The following is a 17,810-nucleotide window of genomic DNA, read 5'->3' as shown; positions in this document are numbered from 1 at the left end:
GAGAAGAAGAAGCCACTTTGGAACCAATCCTCAATAAGTGGGTGCCTAGAGGTAAAGAGTTAGAGCTCATGTGTTCTTCCCATGCAGATGCAGAAGAGAATGACAATCTAAGGTCCACATGTGAGTTTATAAAAGAGATGAATATTTTTTCAGTGGAAGGAGCAGGTATAAAAAGAAAATCCCAACTTTATAGGAAAGAATATTCAAATCATAAATTTGAAATGTTTTCAGGAGGTTTCATTGGTCCTGTCCAGCTAAAGAAAGAGAAGACTTGGTTAAAGGAGGTGGACCACAATTTGTCCCTAAGGATCAATCAGATTATTAGTACTGATGACACATCCTTATTTGTCCAAACAATTGAGGAAATTGAAAAAGTGAAATCTCATTATGGTTTCATAGAAACAGAGATTGGGCATGTACGAGTGACTTGGAAGCGGCTAGAAGATATGAAACAGAAGATTGCTAGTTTTACTTGGCCTAGTGATGATGTGTATCAGGAGTAGAAAGATAAGTATATGGGACAGAAAGAAGATGCTCGGGAGCAGTTACATTAGGTTGCAACAGACAACAAGCAGAGGAAGCCGCAGATGCTAAAAAGGACTTATAACCGCTTCTTGAAAATGATCGATTGTTTGTAACAAACTTTCTTTTGAAGGGTCCAAAGCTTGTATGCATCCATACTATTATAAATGGATACCAGGACTCCTAAAAAAATGATCGCAAGTAATTGTAAGAAAACACTGCAGAAATTTAGCTGAGCTTTTTTCTAGTCTTATGGAGAATACTTTGAGTTTTGTAATGTTTTCTCAAAATTAATATCAATATACAGACTATCAACTTTCGAGCCTAAATTTTGTGTTGTCTTCTGGTCTACTTGCAAATATTTACTAAGGCACAAGCATCAAAGTCAGAGGTTATGACAACTAGTGAAAAACATCAAAAACAAAAAGTTTAGTCTCAAGCATTAGGAGTTGTAATAAAAAAAATTACAAGGATGAGGCATATTCATAACTATTGCAGTCCCACCTTGGATATCAACACTAGAAGCAACTCATATTGTTCGTGTATAGATAAGACAATATGGGAGTTCATTATACCTAGCAACTCGTGGTGTTGTTGTTCGTGTTGGCTCTGTTGGACCCTGCAATTAAGATTCAATATACATTATTCAATAAGATTAACTGTGCAACATAATGAAATATTGAAAAGTGTGTTACCTTGTTGAGCTTCGCTTGGTTTCGAGAATAGTTTAATATTCTCTACTTAACAGGGCCAACCACGTGAAGGTGGAAGCTCATTTGGCGCCACCCACCCCCTCCCCCCGCCCCCCTAACATCACTCTAAATTCCCCGTTAACATCTTATAACATTCATTCATTAATTCTTTCTACCATTAATAAAATATAGCATTCATTCATTAATATCACATAACGTTCATTAACACATAACATTGATTGACATTAATTAACATGCAACATTCATCAATATTAATTAACACATATCATCCATAATCATTAATTAGCACATAATTACATTCACTAACACATAAAAATCAGTCATTATCAAATAACTTAGATTACAATCATTTATTTCTTTGTTTTTTCTTTGAAGCTATGAAAAGACTAAGTAGAACATCGGTGTCTTCATCATTTCCCCCCTCTGCAGATGTTCCACCAACTGCTCGTGATCTCAATGTATGCCTAGTCCTATACTGAGGACGAGGACACTGAAGCGAAGGGGGGTCCTCTGCAATAACAAAGAAATGGGTTAAATAAAAAAAAAAAAAAAAATATTATTGTTACAAGTATTTCATTAATTTAGAGAACATACTTGTTGTGTTCTTTACCTGATGGGGCCACATCATTTTGTGTAGCCTCAACCTCAACATGTTGAACACCAATTGCAATTATATTTGTTTAAAGCAATAACAGTGGTCCTCTTTACCTGAGTGGGGAACATCACGTTCTTGAGGTTGTGTACCCAGATCATGCTCCACTTGCTCACCACCGACTACATGCTCTAAAATATTAACAAGAAAGGTTACATTAATTACTACTCTAATTAAAAATTAAGATGTTTAATTGTATTAATAGCTAAATAAATAAATTTGAATAGCAAATGAATACCTCCACTACTGGGATGCACATCCGGACCTTCATGTGCAAGTGGTGTTTCACAATTAGCAAGCTGGATTCCAATGACATGCACATTGTTATCATTGCTTGCTTATTTAAAACAAAATCAATTAGATATTGGTAAAGTATTCAATTTGAAACAACTTCCATTTAGCATATTTACCTATGTGACGGATGCACTCGAATGTTGTGTATGCCCACTCAATTCTCATAGCCGATCAGCCACGACTGAATAGCCTTGCTGGTAGGAAATTCTCTTGTCATCTTTTGTGGGCGCTCTATTGAATTCAGAGCCCTGCATTTTTGCTTGGTACCGTGAATTTTGTTTGCATTGTTTGATAAAAAAAAACGTTTGCAATTTATTAATATTTTGAGACAATATGGGAGTTTACATGAGATACTTACAATTCGTGCAGCAAGTTTCATGTAACCACCAGAGCCGAGTTTGTGTTGCCCATGCTTTTCTTGCCTTGCCTTGGTTGCCTTTGACGTGTCACTCAGTTTTTAAAATTTTGAAATATGTTAGATTATATAAATATAAAGAGTAATTAATTAGTACATAATTACATTCGTAATAGTATCCCGTACCTTCTTCTGGCATCTACTGGTGTTTTTCCTTTTTTCCTTTCAATTCTCTCCTTGGCTTCCAAAATCAGGTCCTTCCACTCCCTCTCTGGAATCATGGGGGGACGCTCGTACTTTAGGTTCCTCTCCAAATGGGTCATGTATTGGTCCCTCACATACTTTAGATATGTGTCAGCTTTTTCAAGGAGCTTGGTTTTGTCAAAGGTGTCATTTCCAAACCACTCAACCACTCAACCATTTGGTTTGTCAATTCATCTTTTAACCTTTTTTCTTGGTCATTCCACCTTTTAAAGCAAAAACAAATCTATTAGATTCAGAAATGAACTGAAGCTACATTTATTACACTTCAAGAAATGGATCAAAGAAAAAGTATTCTAGCAATGATATGAAATCAAAAGTGGATAAGGGTTAGTTCACATATGATGTACCACCTTTTACGTATGGTGGGCTCAAATATCTACAATGCAATGTCACTAAGATGTTTATAGAAAATATCATTGCCTGCAAAAAATTCATGGGATCATTAGTCCAAAACGAGTGATTATAAAGTAAATTACAATTAGAGTATATATAATAATAATTTTAAAGTACCTAGAACCTTTTGTATCTTTAAGGGAACCATTTCTTCGTCGCTCACCACGAATGTGGCCTGCAATGTTCCCGTACTAGCAATACGAGAAGATCCAGGAAACAATGCTATGTTATCAGCAGTAGTCGCCTGTGGCACATCCTCATGTGCATCTCCTCTTGCAAAAAATGAATCCACTATGAAATGGCATTAGAATTCAAGAAAGAACGCTTGAAGGGAAATAAACACGTGCCAGAAGATAGAGCAAAAGAGGGATCTACCAACAGTGGGCGGGCCAATATGACGTGCACTAGAGGATGTCTGCATGCTACGTATTGCCGACATTGCAGTCGACAATACAGGTGAGGGTGACCTCTAATGAGGCGACGTCGACATTTGCATAGTAACATTGACATCACCTAAAGAATAATACATTAAATATATCAAACATTAAATATATGAAAAGTGCAAGAATTGTAAACAAGGATGAACCTTTATTTTGAAAATTGACAGTATCAAGTATGATGTGTTTTGGGTACTCAGAGTGATAAGCCAAGCAAGTGATAATACAAGAAAATCGTCATCACCTAATCCTGCAACACCCTAATCATAGGAACAACTTTCATGAGGGCAGATAAATTGTTGTAAAAACAATACGTACATATTTTAGTTAATGACATAAAAAGAGAATAAAATATAAACCATTATTAAACTTTTGTTATAATTAAAGCTTTCATTACTGCTTACTTGCAAGTTTTATGTTGTTTTATACAATAATCCCACCCTATGTCGTATCTCATCAATGGTAGGATGCACGGCTGCCAAAGCAACAATCTCTTTTCTAATTTTTATAAGAGGCATTTTAAAGAATTTCACAAGGTCTGTGGGATATTCAGGGTCATCATTGTTTAACCCTAATGATTCCACATCCATAGAAAGGTGCTTAGGTACTGCAACTCCCTTTCCCTTTCCCCGAACATCTGTATGTGTCAAGAATATCATTAACAATTACAAAATTAGTATAAATCACTAAAAAAAAGAACACAATAATGTAATAGTTTGCTTCTACCTAATTTGTACAATTACAATGAGGTTTACCTTCTCGGTAGAAGTGTTGCAAGGTACATCTCTGTCTGCGATATGTGATGGATCCATGTCGACCTGTGACAAAGAAAAAATATAAAAAACGTTAGCGAAATTACATCATACACAACATGAACAACATGAACTTTGTAGACAAAAAGAGTATTAAATATTAAAAAGATGTTGTCATCAAAATCATTGTAAATTTTTTAATTCCTTACCTTTACTTTATGTAGACTATGCAAGATCCTCAACTAAATGGTCACATAAATAGTCACATAGCTAATAAACAATCCAATTTCCATAAATAAACACAGTTTAAAAATTGTCACATAAATAGTCACACTCCCTATCTCCATCTCCATATTAAAAGGTGCATCATGAATTAATTATGTAATGGCATTAGAATTCAAAACATAATGAATTAATTATGTAAAAAAAATTATATCAAGAAGTCAATACTAAATAGATAATATACTAATCGCATTCCTCATACATTTCATTCTTCATCATCATGAACATCAAGGCCATCATCGCCATCATCATCATCATCATCATCATCATCATCATCATCCTCATCAACGTCTTCGCCATCATCATCACCATCATCACCATCACCGTCGTCATCATCATCATCATCATCATCATCTTCTTCTTCTTCTTCTTCTCGTTCTTCTTCATCTTCATTGTGAAACTGTCGATCATGATCATCATCCACTTCATCTTCTACTTCTTCGGTATCTTCTTCTTCCATCACATTATACTTTATCGGCCTTCCTCTTGGATCATGTCTAACAACAAATGACCAACCCGGTTTATGTGGAACCTCTGAGTAAAATACTTGCTCACATTGGCTTAGAAGAACATAGGGCTCATCCCCAACTGGTTCAAATGACCTTGTATTTAGCATTATAAAACCATTATCATGTTCAATAACAGTTCTATCAGGATCATTTTTATTCAATCGTAGTCTGTACCATTTGACGATGAACACAAACTAATTTGAAGGAATTAAAGTCACACTCAAGTATATCATCCAAAATGTCATAGTATCGATTTTGAGACTGTTGAGGATGAATGTCATTTCTTGATGAAATATTTGTCACCTCAAAAACTGCAGTGATGCCAGAATCACAAGTTTTCTTTGTGTCATCCAACTTTTTTATGCGAAATTTATGACCATTGCAGCACATAGCGTTGTGGTGTTTGACCTGTGATATGTCAAACATGTAAAATTTATTGCATTGTGAGTTGATAAACATATGGGTGATTAATAAATTTATACGTACCTGTTTATCTCTTAAACCATATGCTAAATCAATTTCCCTTTGCGTAACATTGGAATCTCCATTACGATGTGCTTCTTTAACCAATGAAGCCACACCTTCCCATGTTAACGTGCGTCCAGAATGTTGACAACGTTCAATCCATACCGTCATCCAATCAAGATTGTTTGCAATATACAAATGTAGTGCATCCCACTCTCGACCAACTGTACAAAAAATAAATAGACGTCTTACAATCAATTTATTTTGAAGATTAAGAATTAATTAACTACAATAACATCTTATAATTACCTCTCACTTTCCTCAATCTACCTTTCCCCGTCAAGTACTCCCCTTCGAATTTGTTAATGGTGTTGGGATCCCAAATGCGATCCATGTGGATCTTTGTTGAAAACTTAGGAAGATATTAAAAAATGTACACCATAGTCTGGTATACCATATATCCCTCCACCATAGAACCCTCAGGATGTGCTCTTTGTCGAACCAAAGCCTTCAAAAATTTCAAGTGCCTCTCAACCATCCACATTGACCTAGTGTGTACAGGTCCACACAATTCAATCTCTTCAACTTGGTGTATGAGGTAGTGTTCTTGTGCATTGAAAAAAGCTGGAGGTAGACACTTTTGCATTTCACACATTAAATGAGGAATTTTTCTCTTCCAATATTTTATATCGTCTTTATGGATTTCTTTACATGACAACCACCTACAAGGTATTCAAGACGCAACAAAATATATTACATAAGAAGTAAAACAAATCGCAAATATAATATCTATACAACGAACTAAACAAATATCACTACTTACCTCATGTATTTTCCAAGATCATATATGACTTGCTTGACATTATTGTCGAAGTCGTCTGAGAGAGATAGAGGTAGAACGTACTACAACAATTATAAAATTATCTTTTCATTTTTTTGTAACATAATGAAAAGTACACGTACGCGCAGTACTTAAATACATACTAAAAACACAAGAACATGAATTACCTTAATGAAGGTATGCCAATCATGCATTTTCATCCCTAGCCCAAATTCACTTTTCTTTGATATGAGATTCTTTATGTTCGCAGCAAATCCTATGAGAAATCGAATTTTTCGTATGACTTCTTTTATAGCATTGCTTTGCTGGTCCGTTAATAACCAAGGAAGCTCACTTATATTAATCTGGTCTCCATGGCTATTTGATTGAATGACATTTATCATTGCATGATTGGAATCCTGAATGTCACTACATATTTTGACAATTTTTTCTTTGTCACGCCTTCCATCCAATATTTTCCATAATGTCTCTATTATATTCTTTCCAATATGCATACTATCAAACAAATGAACAATTTGTAACTGCTCGTAGTAGGGCAACCTACTAAATTTTTAGGGATAACTTTTTATTCCCTTAGGAAGGTGGTCATTTATGCCTTCACGACCTTCATGATCATCAATCACATCATCAGTAAACAAAACAAAATAGAAAAGATGTTTTATGACAAGCCAATAGATGGAATGGCATTACCTTGACGATTAATTCTATTATATTCCAACTTCCACAGGTGAGGTGTCATTCTTCATGGCTTTGATGTATTCTCTTCTTTCCCATTGAAAATATGTTTTTCAGTATTTCGATACTTTATGATTTTTGTGGAGAAAGTGCCTATACTCATCAAACACCTGCTTTCCTAAACTTTTTGAATGACGAGATTTCATCTTTGGACCACAAACAGGACATGCAAATTTTCCATTTGTTTGAAGACCTACAAGATAATGTATAATTGGATTAAATATGATAATTTTTTGAATTATAATGTTCATGCACAACTTAAACACTATAACATACCAAAAAAATGTGTTAGCCCCGGGGCATCATGTATTGTCCATAGAAGCATCACATGGAATTGAAATTGTCTTTGTCCTATTGGTCTAGAGACGTCATACATAGTGACACCATTCCATAACTCTAGCAACTCGTCGATAAGAGGCTCGATATATACATTCATATTTTTAACTTGGTACTTACCTAATCGAATGAACACAAACATTACATAATTATTATGACCATTTTACTGCAATATTTATAATTAAATTTAGATGACTATATTTAAATGATAAAATACCTGGAACAATCATTGTCAACATTATGTGCTCCCTCTTTATTGACATCCATGGAGGAATGTTATTGTTGATAACAAAAACAGGCCACACTGAGTAAACAAATCTCATCTCTCCAATTGGATTGACACCGTCCGCTGCCAATGAAAGCCTGAGATTACAAGGTTCTTCTTTAAAGTGTGGCCACTTTTCCTCTATGTCCATAAATGTTGAACCATCCACAGGCATTCGAATAATGTCATCTCGACTTCTATTGTGTGCATGGTAATCCATAAATTATGCCAAGCTAGTGCACTTGAATAATCGTTGCATACGTGGAATAATGGGAATAGAGTGAAGAACCTTGCGAGTAACCCTTTTTGTTATTCGATCTGTTCGATATCTACTGATATGACATTCAGGACATTCAGTTCAAAATTCATGTTGTTTGTGATATATAATATGATCATTGGGACAAGCATCTATTGCTTGATACTCAATTCCAATATCTTTCATAACGGCAGATAATTCTCGGCATGAGCGAGGTAGAATATTTGATGGTGGTAACAAAAACTCACCTATCAATCTACAACAACAAAATATATTTTGTTATAATAAAGAATATTAATGGTACAACATGATTCACAGTTTATTATGACATATATGACATGCCTTAACATATGTGACATTGTTACGTTGGATAAACCATTCATAACCTTCAAGTTCACCAACAACAATACAGCGGAGAGAAGAGTTGTCTGCGAGCCTTCATAAAGGGCCTCAGATGCCTTCTCAAGTAGAGGGACATCATGAACAACATCAAGGTCATCTTCATCATCATGATCAGCTGCGTGAGTACTAAATGAGTCATGAATCAATGTATTTGTACCATCATCTTCAATTGTGTTTTCTGGCTCATGATCGTCATTATTCATGGGATCATTATCTTCGGCTTCGATATTCACACCTCCATGTTCGTCCACTTCGAAAAACATATTCTCAGGGTTGTGTTGATCCATACCATGTGCTCCGGGGTACTCGACCTATATAAAATTGATATACATAAATAAACCGTGATCATGATCTCATCATCACGTGATTTATTATGTATATAAATTGTCAAAACGATATAATGAAAAACTTACCAATGGATGATAATCATGTCCACCTTCAATGTGACCATGCAGCCTACAATGTTTCTTCGTTGTTTTGATTAGAAGTCTTCTAGTCTTTAACCCCTTACAAATTTTGCACGAACAATAACATTTTCCATCACCTTTTCTTTTCAAGATAGACCACAATCTAGCAATTGTCTCCTTATTTTGTTGTTCGTTGATATTGTCTGACATGGTCTTTCTTCACAGGCAAGAAAATAGAAATTATTGTCTGACATGGTCTTTCCCTCAAGAGCTGGCAGATCCTACTTCCATACTTTAATTTTGTTTTCTCAAAGGACAATCCTAAAAATCTATGCATTGCAAACAACTTTTTACACCTTTGTTGGTTGTGGTGGCGTCGCAAAGAGTTTACATCAATAAATGAAGAACATGTCAATGCTTTTAATGCAGCAGTAGAAGTCTATCTCTTATTCAATATCTCTAGTGAAACCCCCATGATCTTTTGTTGGAGTAGAATTTGTTATATTCTAGAAAGGGTCTTGTCGTTTGTTGATGGGATATTCATCTACCTCAATAAATAGTTGTTCTTTTCTCCAACAAGAAGTGGAACTAAATGAAGATCTAGCACCATGAAATTAATCCTCAAAAGGATTACTATAGTTAGTTTTGGTAGATAATGATCTGGGTAAAATACTAATGTGGCTTTATGAAACATTATGTACTAGCTTAGCATACTCTAACAACTTTGGTGCGACATGCTACATCCAATTAAGTCTCCATCGGTATCTCTATTGTGTTTATGGATTGGGATTCAATGTACTCTTTTTCTACACAGATTTTACTTTCAACTGAGGAGGTTTGTATGTACTTACTTGTCTTTCGATTGTATCCCTATTTCAAGAATTTCTTCTATCAACAAATCATTTGTTGTAAGTTGTACAAGTGGAAGCTTGAACATGCCTTCCATGCTAGCCTTGTTGATACGTTCAACACCATCTTGTGCAACAAATCTTTAGAACTCCATTTTTTCGAATTGAAGAGTGAGTAGTAGGGACAATCTAGGACACTTACAGAGGTTTTGCAAGACAAATAAATAGACCTAAATATTATGGCTTAATAATGATCAATAGGTAAACAGATAAGAAACTCTCAATATCAAAATGACTTTCTCAATTGTCTTTACTAGAAATGGATAGATCTGCTAATAATGGCTTTATGACTATATGTCAACTTTAGACTCAATCCAAGAAGAGCTAGAACTAATATGCGATATCTAGATTTATGATCTCTATAATATAACAATCCCATAATTATGTTTCCACGCATCTATACCACAACACAAACATCATGCTAGTGTTCAACCATAGCAATTGATATCCTAATTATAGAATGTGAAATATGCACATAACTATGAATAAAGATTAAGAAAAACAAAGAAAGATGTGTATTGCAAACATAAATGACTAGCGGACAAGAATTGAATTCATTGTAGATAGTTTTGAATATCAAATTCACTTATTTGTGTGCATTTAGTAACTCATGTACTTGTGGCCAACCATTTATCTCTTTCATAAATTAAACACTTATTAATAACATTAAATGGCTGAGTAATTATGTTTTAGTTGAAATTGAAAATAAAATATTTTATTTCAGGATAGCTCACACTATTCCCTATCATATTTTAGCCTCTCGGTTTTGTTAGTAGTGGTTTGATGTCTTTGGAGCTAATCATTGCATTTCTTTAGTTACGTTTGCCAGCCTACTCCCAGCCTGTGCCAAAATGGGAGCTTTGGAACAGGGTATGGACATCTATCAAAGCATAAAAGATAGAGGAATTTTGTCAGATGTAGTTGCAACTGCACAAAATGGATTTGTTGAGAAGGCTTTAGAAACTTTCAAGCAAATGCAATCGACAGGTGTAAAGCCAAATTCCACGACCATTGCTACTATCCTCCCTGCCTGTGCCAAAATGGGAGATTTGGAACAGGGTATGGACATTCATCGAAGCATAAAGGATAGAGAAATTTTGTCAGATGTTGTAGTTGTAACTGCCTTGGTAGACATGTATGCAAAATGTGGAAGCATATACAAGGCACGTGAACTATTTGATAGAATGCCTGAAAGAAATGTTGTCTCGTGGACTGCAACGATTGTTGGATATACACAAAATGGATTTGTCGAAAAGGCTTTAGACACTTTCAAGCAAATGAAATTGGAAGGCATAAAGCCAAATTCCACAACCTTTGCCAGCATCCTCCCTGCCTGTGCAAAAATGGGAGCTTTGGAATAGGGTATGGACATCCATCAAAGCATAACGGATAGAGGAATTTTGTTAGGTGTTGTACTTGCAAATGCCTTGCTTGACATGAATGTGAAATGTGGAAACATGGACAAGTCTCGTGAATTGTTTGATACGATGCCGCAAAGAGATGTGATCTCATGTGAACAATCAACACGCGCGTATACGGGAGGAAGGAATTGCTGATACAAAATTGAACGCTCACTCCTCAATCACAGTTCTATGGTTTTACGAGATTAAACTAGGACAATTAACCACCACATGTATATTTTTTGCAACACGAAATTAAAAACTAGGGAAATTTGAATCTACATCCTGCATGGGATTGCCTTCGACGCGAGTTTGATATTCTTGGGGGTTGAAGTCGCCACGGACGCCTACACGGGATTGCAATTCACAAATCAATTCCCCGCCTCTTTTTTTATTTTGTAATGGTCGTTGTCGTCGGAATTACGACAAACTCGGGCACTTTTTTGAAAAAAAGAAAATTCTCATTGCTAATGCCTTCTTCGTCGAAACCAAATGGGTAATTTCCGTCGAAATTACGACGAATGCGGGCATTTTTTCAAAAAAAATCAAATTTGGCCACAATATACCTTCTCCATCAGAAACCTCAGTCGAAAATCTAGTCCAAATGTATTAGTGATTGTCCATGCCGGTAGAACAACCCAATCAAATGAAGATGAACCCCCTCATTCCAATTAACCAATAAGAGAGAACACCAAATCTCGCTGCTATAATTCTGATCAACAACATAAATGATTTATAACATGTCACCAGTCTAATGCCCATCAAAAGAAAACCTTCCACACTCCATCTCTAACTAGAAGAAGCACCCCTCAACACTCCCATACCACTGAATCACTAATATATTCACTACAAATCAGGAATTGCTACATGATCCCATTTAGAACATGCACCAGTCCATAAGAAATCAAAGAGCATGAAGTCACCAAGCAACAAATATACCGCTGCCCTATCAAGAGATATAGATGACAGTCTCAAGAACGAGGTGTGCACACCTTCGCTGCCCAACACTGATAACTCCTGAAAATCTGATTTACTTTGTGTCATATCTTCATCCCTTCCAAACACCTCTTCATTGAAAATATCATGGCCAATACCTACATTATGGATATCAACACTTGTAGATCCTTGTTCATTATTGTTCCCGTGTGTAAAAAACTACAAACTCATATGATTGCGAAGGTAAACCTTTGTTGTCCCAAATTAGAAGTCTAGGCTCCTCTATATTTTCATTGAGCTCATCACAATTTCCCCAATCTTTACTTGTCACATGTCCATCCCAAGTGAACAAAGGTGGTGGTGTATTAGCTGCATCTTCTTCAAATGAAGTTACAAGGTTGCAAGGTAATTCCTTGTGGAATTCTACAATCATTTCATCAACATTTTGGATGTCTCTAGTATGTGAATTGCTAGGATCGTTGTCTCCCATTTCCTCCTTTAAGGGTTCATCAATCCCAACTACTAGATTTGTTAGATCTTCATTTCCCTTGTATCAACTTCTTATTTTTTTGTTGTAGTCATAATAGACATTTGATTTTTTGATTTGTGTAAAGAGAAACGGGCCATGCTTAGCTGGTAACAAAGATCATCAATCTCACTTTCCTTGTCTTCTGGAAATTTGATAGCAAGATCCATATCCATTAAGAGCTGCAAGTAGTCTAATTTCATCTTTTCAAATGCCTTTTTGATTGTGTATAATTGCGTACTAGTGACTCCACCTGAAATTCCTTTTTGCCTCTCATCAATTTGAGTCTTCCACATAAGATCTTTAATATATTTGTGTGAATAATATGCCCTTGTTAATACTTGCATAACTTTCTCCTTTGTAACTAAAAATTTGTCATTCAAATCTTGCAATGATAAAGGCTTAATTTCAAATCCATCTAAGGAACATGGGTTGTCACACAGTAAATTTTCTGATTTGCTCTCAATTGTGGAAGCATTTTCACTATCACACTTAATGGATTCTCTAGATGATGCCCTGCACTCTTCATGATGTAGTAATGGAATAGAATTGTGATTATATATATATTTACCAAAGGAGTTCTTCTCTTCACTAGTTTTATTAATAATAATCTGCAAATCACCATCAAAGAATTTTGTATACCTCTCATCTGTAGCAACCGATTCTTCCTCCATAACAACATCCCTAGCTTCTTAAAAAAAAATCATCTTGTTTTCTTCCAGCATTCCCAATGTCAGGTGTAATGGTTTCAGCTTGTTCCTCATGAATCAAAACACTATTCTCACCTGCATTTTTGCCCTCATCAACACTTTGCTGCAAATTGTACTTTCCATTTTTAATTTCGCAAATATGATCAAGTGTTCATGCCTTCTGACATCTGAAACAAATCTGCTCTCTTCTCATTTGGTTTTTGCTCTTTTTAGGAGATCCTGAAACCTGTAAACCCATGGAGATTAGTTCATTTTCAGTCATATGTTCCCTCAACCTTTCAATTTTCAAATCAATCAACCCTTTGGAGAACTCATAAGCACAATGTGAAACAAGCAACTCCTTTCTCCAAATAGCTAACAAATCTGTTTGCAATTGCCTCCAGATATCAGCATCCTCATCTAGGATCATGGATAATATGTCGAACATATTTGTTTTCACCTTATCTAAATTGTGTTTCCTAATTTCAATAATAAAACAATTGAACATTTGAAGAATCAACTCAACACATTGGAGATCCAACATATTGATGAATGATATGATCTTTGCCATGATTTCTAGAATCTTAGCCTTCTTACCAAAAGAAGGATCTTTGACATCATGTAACCCATATAGGCTCTCCACAATCAGCTGTAAAACCTTCTTCAACATGTCATCATTATAAGGTACTTACTACATGAGCTGTTATTCTTATAATCTCACTGACACAAGTGGCCACTGCGAGTCTGAACTCCTCATAAGGATGTTCCATAAACTCGTGTCGGACCAAAACGAGCATTGAAGGTTGCAAAGCCCAATTCAGAAGCCTCCAATCTAATTGGTCTACTTTGGACAAACATGAATCTAATTCCTCCAGCTTAAAGAGAACATCATTAGAAATTTTCATGGATTTCAATTGTAATCCAATTAGATAGAACCGGTTTCCTACTTCTTTTTCTTTCTGCGAGTCCCTTAGCGGCTCATTATTAAATGTGTCATTAAATTCTTTTGAAAAGAAGACACTTTTAAGATCTGTCATTGTCTTCATTTTTTTTCTTCTGATATATACTTCCACAGTTTGTAGGCTGTCCTATTTGATTACCAATGTGACTCTTTTGCTGTTGGTGAAATGTCCTATCCCAAATTGCAACCAAAATTTTTGCACCCTTTCAACTATACAGCTGACAAACAGATATATCAAATGTGATGTTGTTAATTTTCCAATCTATCTTTCTTGTTTGCATACAACCCAAGTGTTGATGACTTTCCTCTTATTACAAAGGTGGTAATTTCAACAAACAGTTGGCAGGCAATTATAGAAGGTCTGATTTTTTTATTTTTTTTCTCCCTGGAGTTTTTTCTGTTTACCATTGTAAAAGGCTGTCCTATTCTGCAAATCAAGATGTCTGAAATTCTTCAATTGACCCTCTGGTTAAGTTGTCCCCGGTGCGTTTGGTTTCGAGTTTTTGGGTTTCTTATATTCAACATACAAGGATAATGCACAGAAAATACATATGTATCATAGAACTTGCATTTTTGCACCAACTGAATATAATAATGAACGCTCAACACTATATTATTTCCAGATTCAATTATTCAAAGCACAACAATAAATAAAAATTTTAAGAGTATCCTCAATATATTTGGAAATTCAAATAGCAAACTATAAAGTTCGAGCCAATGGAACCTGGAAAAGATTTCTATGCAACTGCTACTGCTAGCTTAGGCACCACATTGCTCTGGCTACCAGTAGCGTAGAAGAACAAGAGGAAGTAATTCGCCCACCAAATAGAGACTACGTCCAGATTGAAGCTCATTCCCAGCACCAAGGAATACATTCAGTTAGAAGACCACACCCCTAGCACTATATAAATACGCCCAAATCTGAAATTTTTGCCCAGCATTGAAGGAGCTTCTTCAGCGATGGATACTAGATAGGCTGCTTAAATGATTAACAATGGCGCCTGTGCCTGTATCCTCCTAAGGCGCTGCTTCCCTTAAGTCATTCTGAATGCTACTGACAACAGTCGTACCACCAAATACTTCCAGTGTCGCCCGTGATGATGTCTTCTTTACAGCTAAAGCAAAACCACTACGGCCAATAATACATACTCTGCCCCCCAAGAAAAACAGAAACGAACCTGGAAGTTTCACGGACCTGGACAAATTTCAGTTGCCAAAGAAATATGCAACATAAATTACTCCCATCAAATAACAGCTCTGCCAATTTCGAAGGAATTTTCTCCGTATTTGCTAACTTTGTTTTCCGTGTATACTCACGACTCCATTAACGGCTTCAAATGTGATCAAAGGAATGTCGACCACTTTCCAGATACAGGTGTCGGTGATAATTAAGATCCTGACCAAAATCTTTATTCGCCCACAGGAGTATCCGGTACAAGTTTGTGAGCGGCCAAATTTTTTCAAGCTTTTTACTCCAGATTTCTTACGGCTACGTATGAGGGAGATTTGATGCTTCAATAAAGGTCACAAGTCGAAGAATTTAATTCTCAAATCATCTACTTCATTTAACACTCTGAAGAAGAAGAAATGATTAAATATTTCAATTATCCTTTATGTGAAATTTCTCTCCAATAGGAGGCTGAATTCCATTCAACTCTAAACTTCATAGGGTCGTAGGAAATCCTGTTCTGATACCACTGAAATATCTCCCTACGGATATTAATTGTAAAAATTTGAACCAACCAACCACATAAATGCAACACACAATTTACTTGTAATTGGTTTCAATTTATTCATCAAATTACACTAAAAAACATTAAATTTCAGATTTAAACAGAACTTCTGAAATTTAAGATATGAATATAGCTTCAAATCCTTAATAGAGTAACAACAAGAAAGAATCCAATCGTAGCCACAAAACTTACAGTTTGATTGGATAACCAGTAAATAGAACCTGAAGCACAAAGTGAGCCACCTGAATGATAACTCCAACTGACAATGGGATTTCGTCCACTGCCTCCAAGCTTGAGGGTTTGCATCCTCAAACCTGCTGAAAACTAAAGCTTCCCAAAACTCTCCAAGAGAAACAATTTTCAAAACACAAACCAAGCATGTCCAAAATGAGCCTCCTCGAGACACTAAATAGCTCAACTATATGACTCTTCGTATGCCCCGTCTCTTGGAATTCCCTTTTATGAATAAAGTGACTTTATCTTATAATTTGATGTTGACATTAAAGTCACTTAAATCTGCTTTAATAAATAATTAAATTAAGTTGTATTTTAAGTTATTACGTTTAGTTAACTTAAATTTAATTATTTAATGGGTTTTCCTAATGTCCCAAAAAAGGGAACATTACATAGAATTAGATGTGCTAAATTCTATGCTAGACAAGCTTTATTCAATTGAACATTTGATGGGAAGTTATTGCAATGTTGTGGAGAAAGTGGTAGTTATGCCTGAAGCCTAGAGAGAGTTTGAAACTAAACAAATTCTTCCTCCAATGTTTATTGTAATTGTAATTTTATGTGTCATAGCAACATATATGATTATATTTCCATAATAACATAAATAATTATTTCTTCTCAAGTTTGGATCTCAATATAATTATAGTCAGTGTCATCTTATTTATTTTACAAATAATTGTCATGGCATATGAGAAATATAAACTTAACTAATTTTGTAAAACCCAACCCAAATAACAAAATTGGGTTTTAGTTTTGTATTGATTTTCCAATTAATGAATACATACAAGCATTTTTAATTTACAAATTACAATATCCATTGTAAATTAACAAATATACAAATTACATTTATGACCCCTATTAATTGATGGGTCATCCAATTAGCTTTTGTAGCATGCTCCACTATTCAGTTAATGGAGTTGCAAGTTCTACCTTATTATATATGACTTGCAAATCTATTGGTAGTTTGTAACTTAAAGTGAAACTTGACTTGATTGTAACATTCTATGATTCATTCAATGATACCAGTGGTTTCATAGAATCCAAAACTTTTGCCTCATCTGCTTGCAGAAGAATTTGGTCCAAATAATTCCTCATCTTCTCCTCCATCTTCTTCTTTAAAGTATCAATGCCATTGTATCTCTCAAAAGTGTCAAAAGTTGTGGGAAATTAAGTTGTGTGAATAATTCATCTAGGTACTACAACTTGTTTTCAACATTCACCAAAAATTTCTCAGTTTCAGCTAGATTTGGACATTTTTAAATCATATTTGATACTTTTATTGAGGCATCAATGTAGTTTTGAATTCCTTTGAATGTCAATTCACTAGCATTGCATGTGTAGAGTCTTTGCAAAATTTAATTAGCCATCTCTCATGATTTCAAGTCTTTGTTGTCCTTGACATATTAATTGACTTTCTTATAATGTTCTTTCAGATTGACAAACAAGAGAAGAAATCAAAACAATAGATCGATCCTCTGCATTATTTCCTCTCAAATATTTTTCTTATATGCCTTATTGTTTGGCTACATACTTTAGATAGTCT

The 17,810-nt window shown here is 35.1% G+C and overlaps 1 long non-coding RNA gene across 1 annotated transcript; it reads right to left on the bottom strand.

Annotated features, from left to right (window-relative positions):
• Positions 1-1,639: 1,639 nt before the first annotated feature.
• LOC131073322 (uncharacterized) lies at positions 1,640-16,401 on the bottom strand. The gene is made up of 11 exons (XR_009359021.1): positions 15,025-16,401; positions 4,386-4,448; positions 4,035-4,267; positions 3,569-3,890; positions 3,311-3,465; positions 3,151-3,220; positions 2,540-3,003; positions 2,298-2,429; positions 2,126-2,186; positions 1,944-2,018; positions 1,640-1,745 (listed from the first exon to the last, which is right to left on the bottom strand). It is a non-coding gene; the product is annotated as an uncharacterized LOC131073322 (long non-coding RNA).
• Positions 16,402-17,810: the final 1,409 nt, after the last annotated feature.

Source organism: Cryptomeria japonica, chromosome 10 (genome assembly GCF_030272615.1).
Source record: "Cryptomeria japonica chromosome 10, Sugi_1.0, whole genome shotgun sequence".
Lineage (NCBI taxonomy): Eukaryota > Viridiplantae > Streptophyta > Pinopsida > Cupressales > Cupressaceae > Cryptomeria > Cryptomeria japonica.
This window is presented reverse-complemented; position numbering and strand designations above follow the sequence as displayed.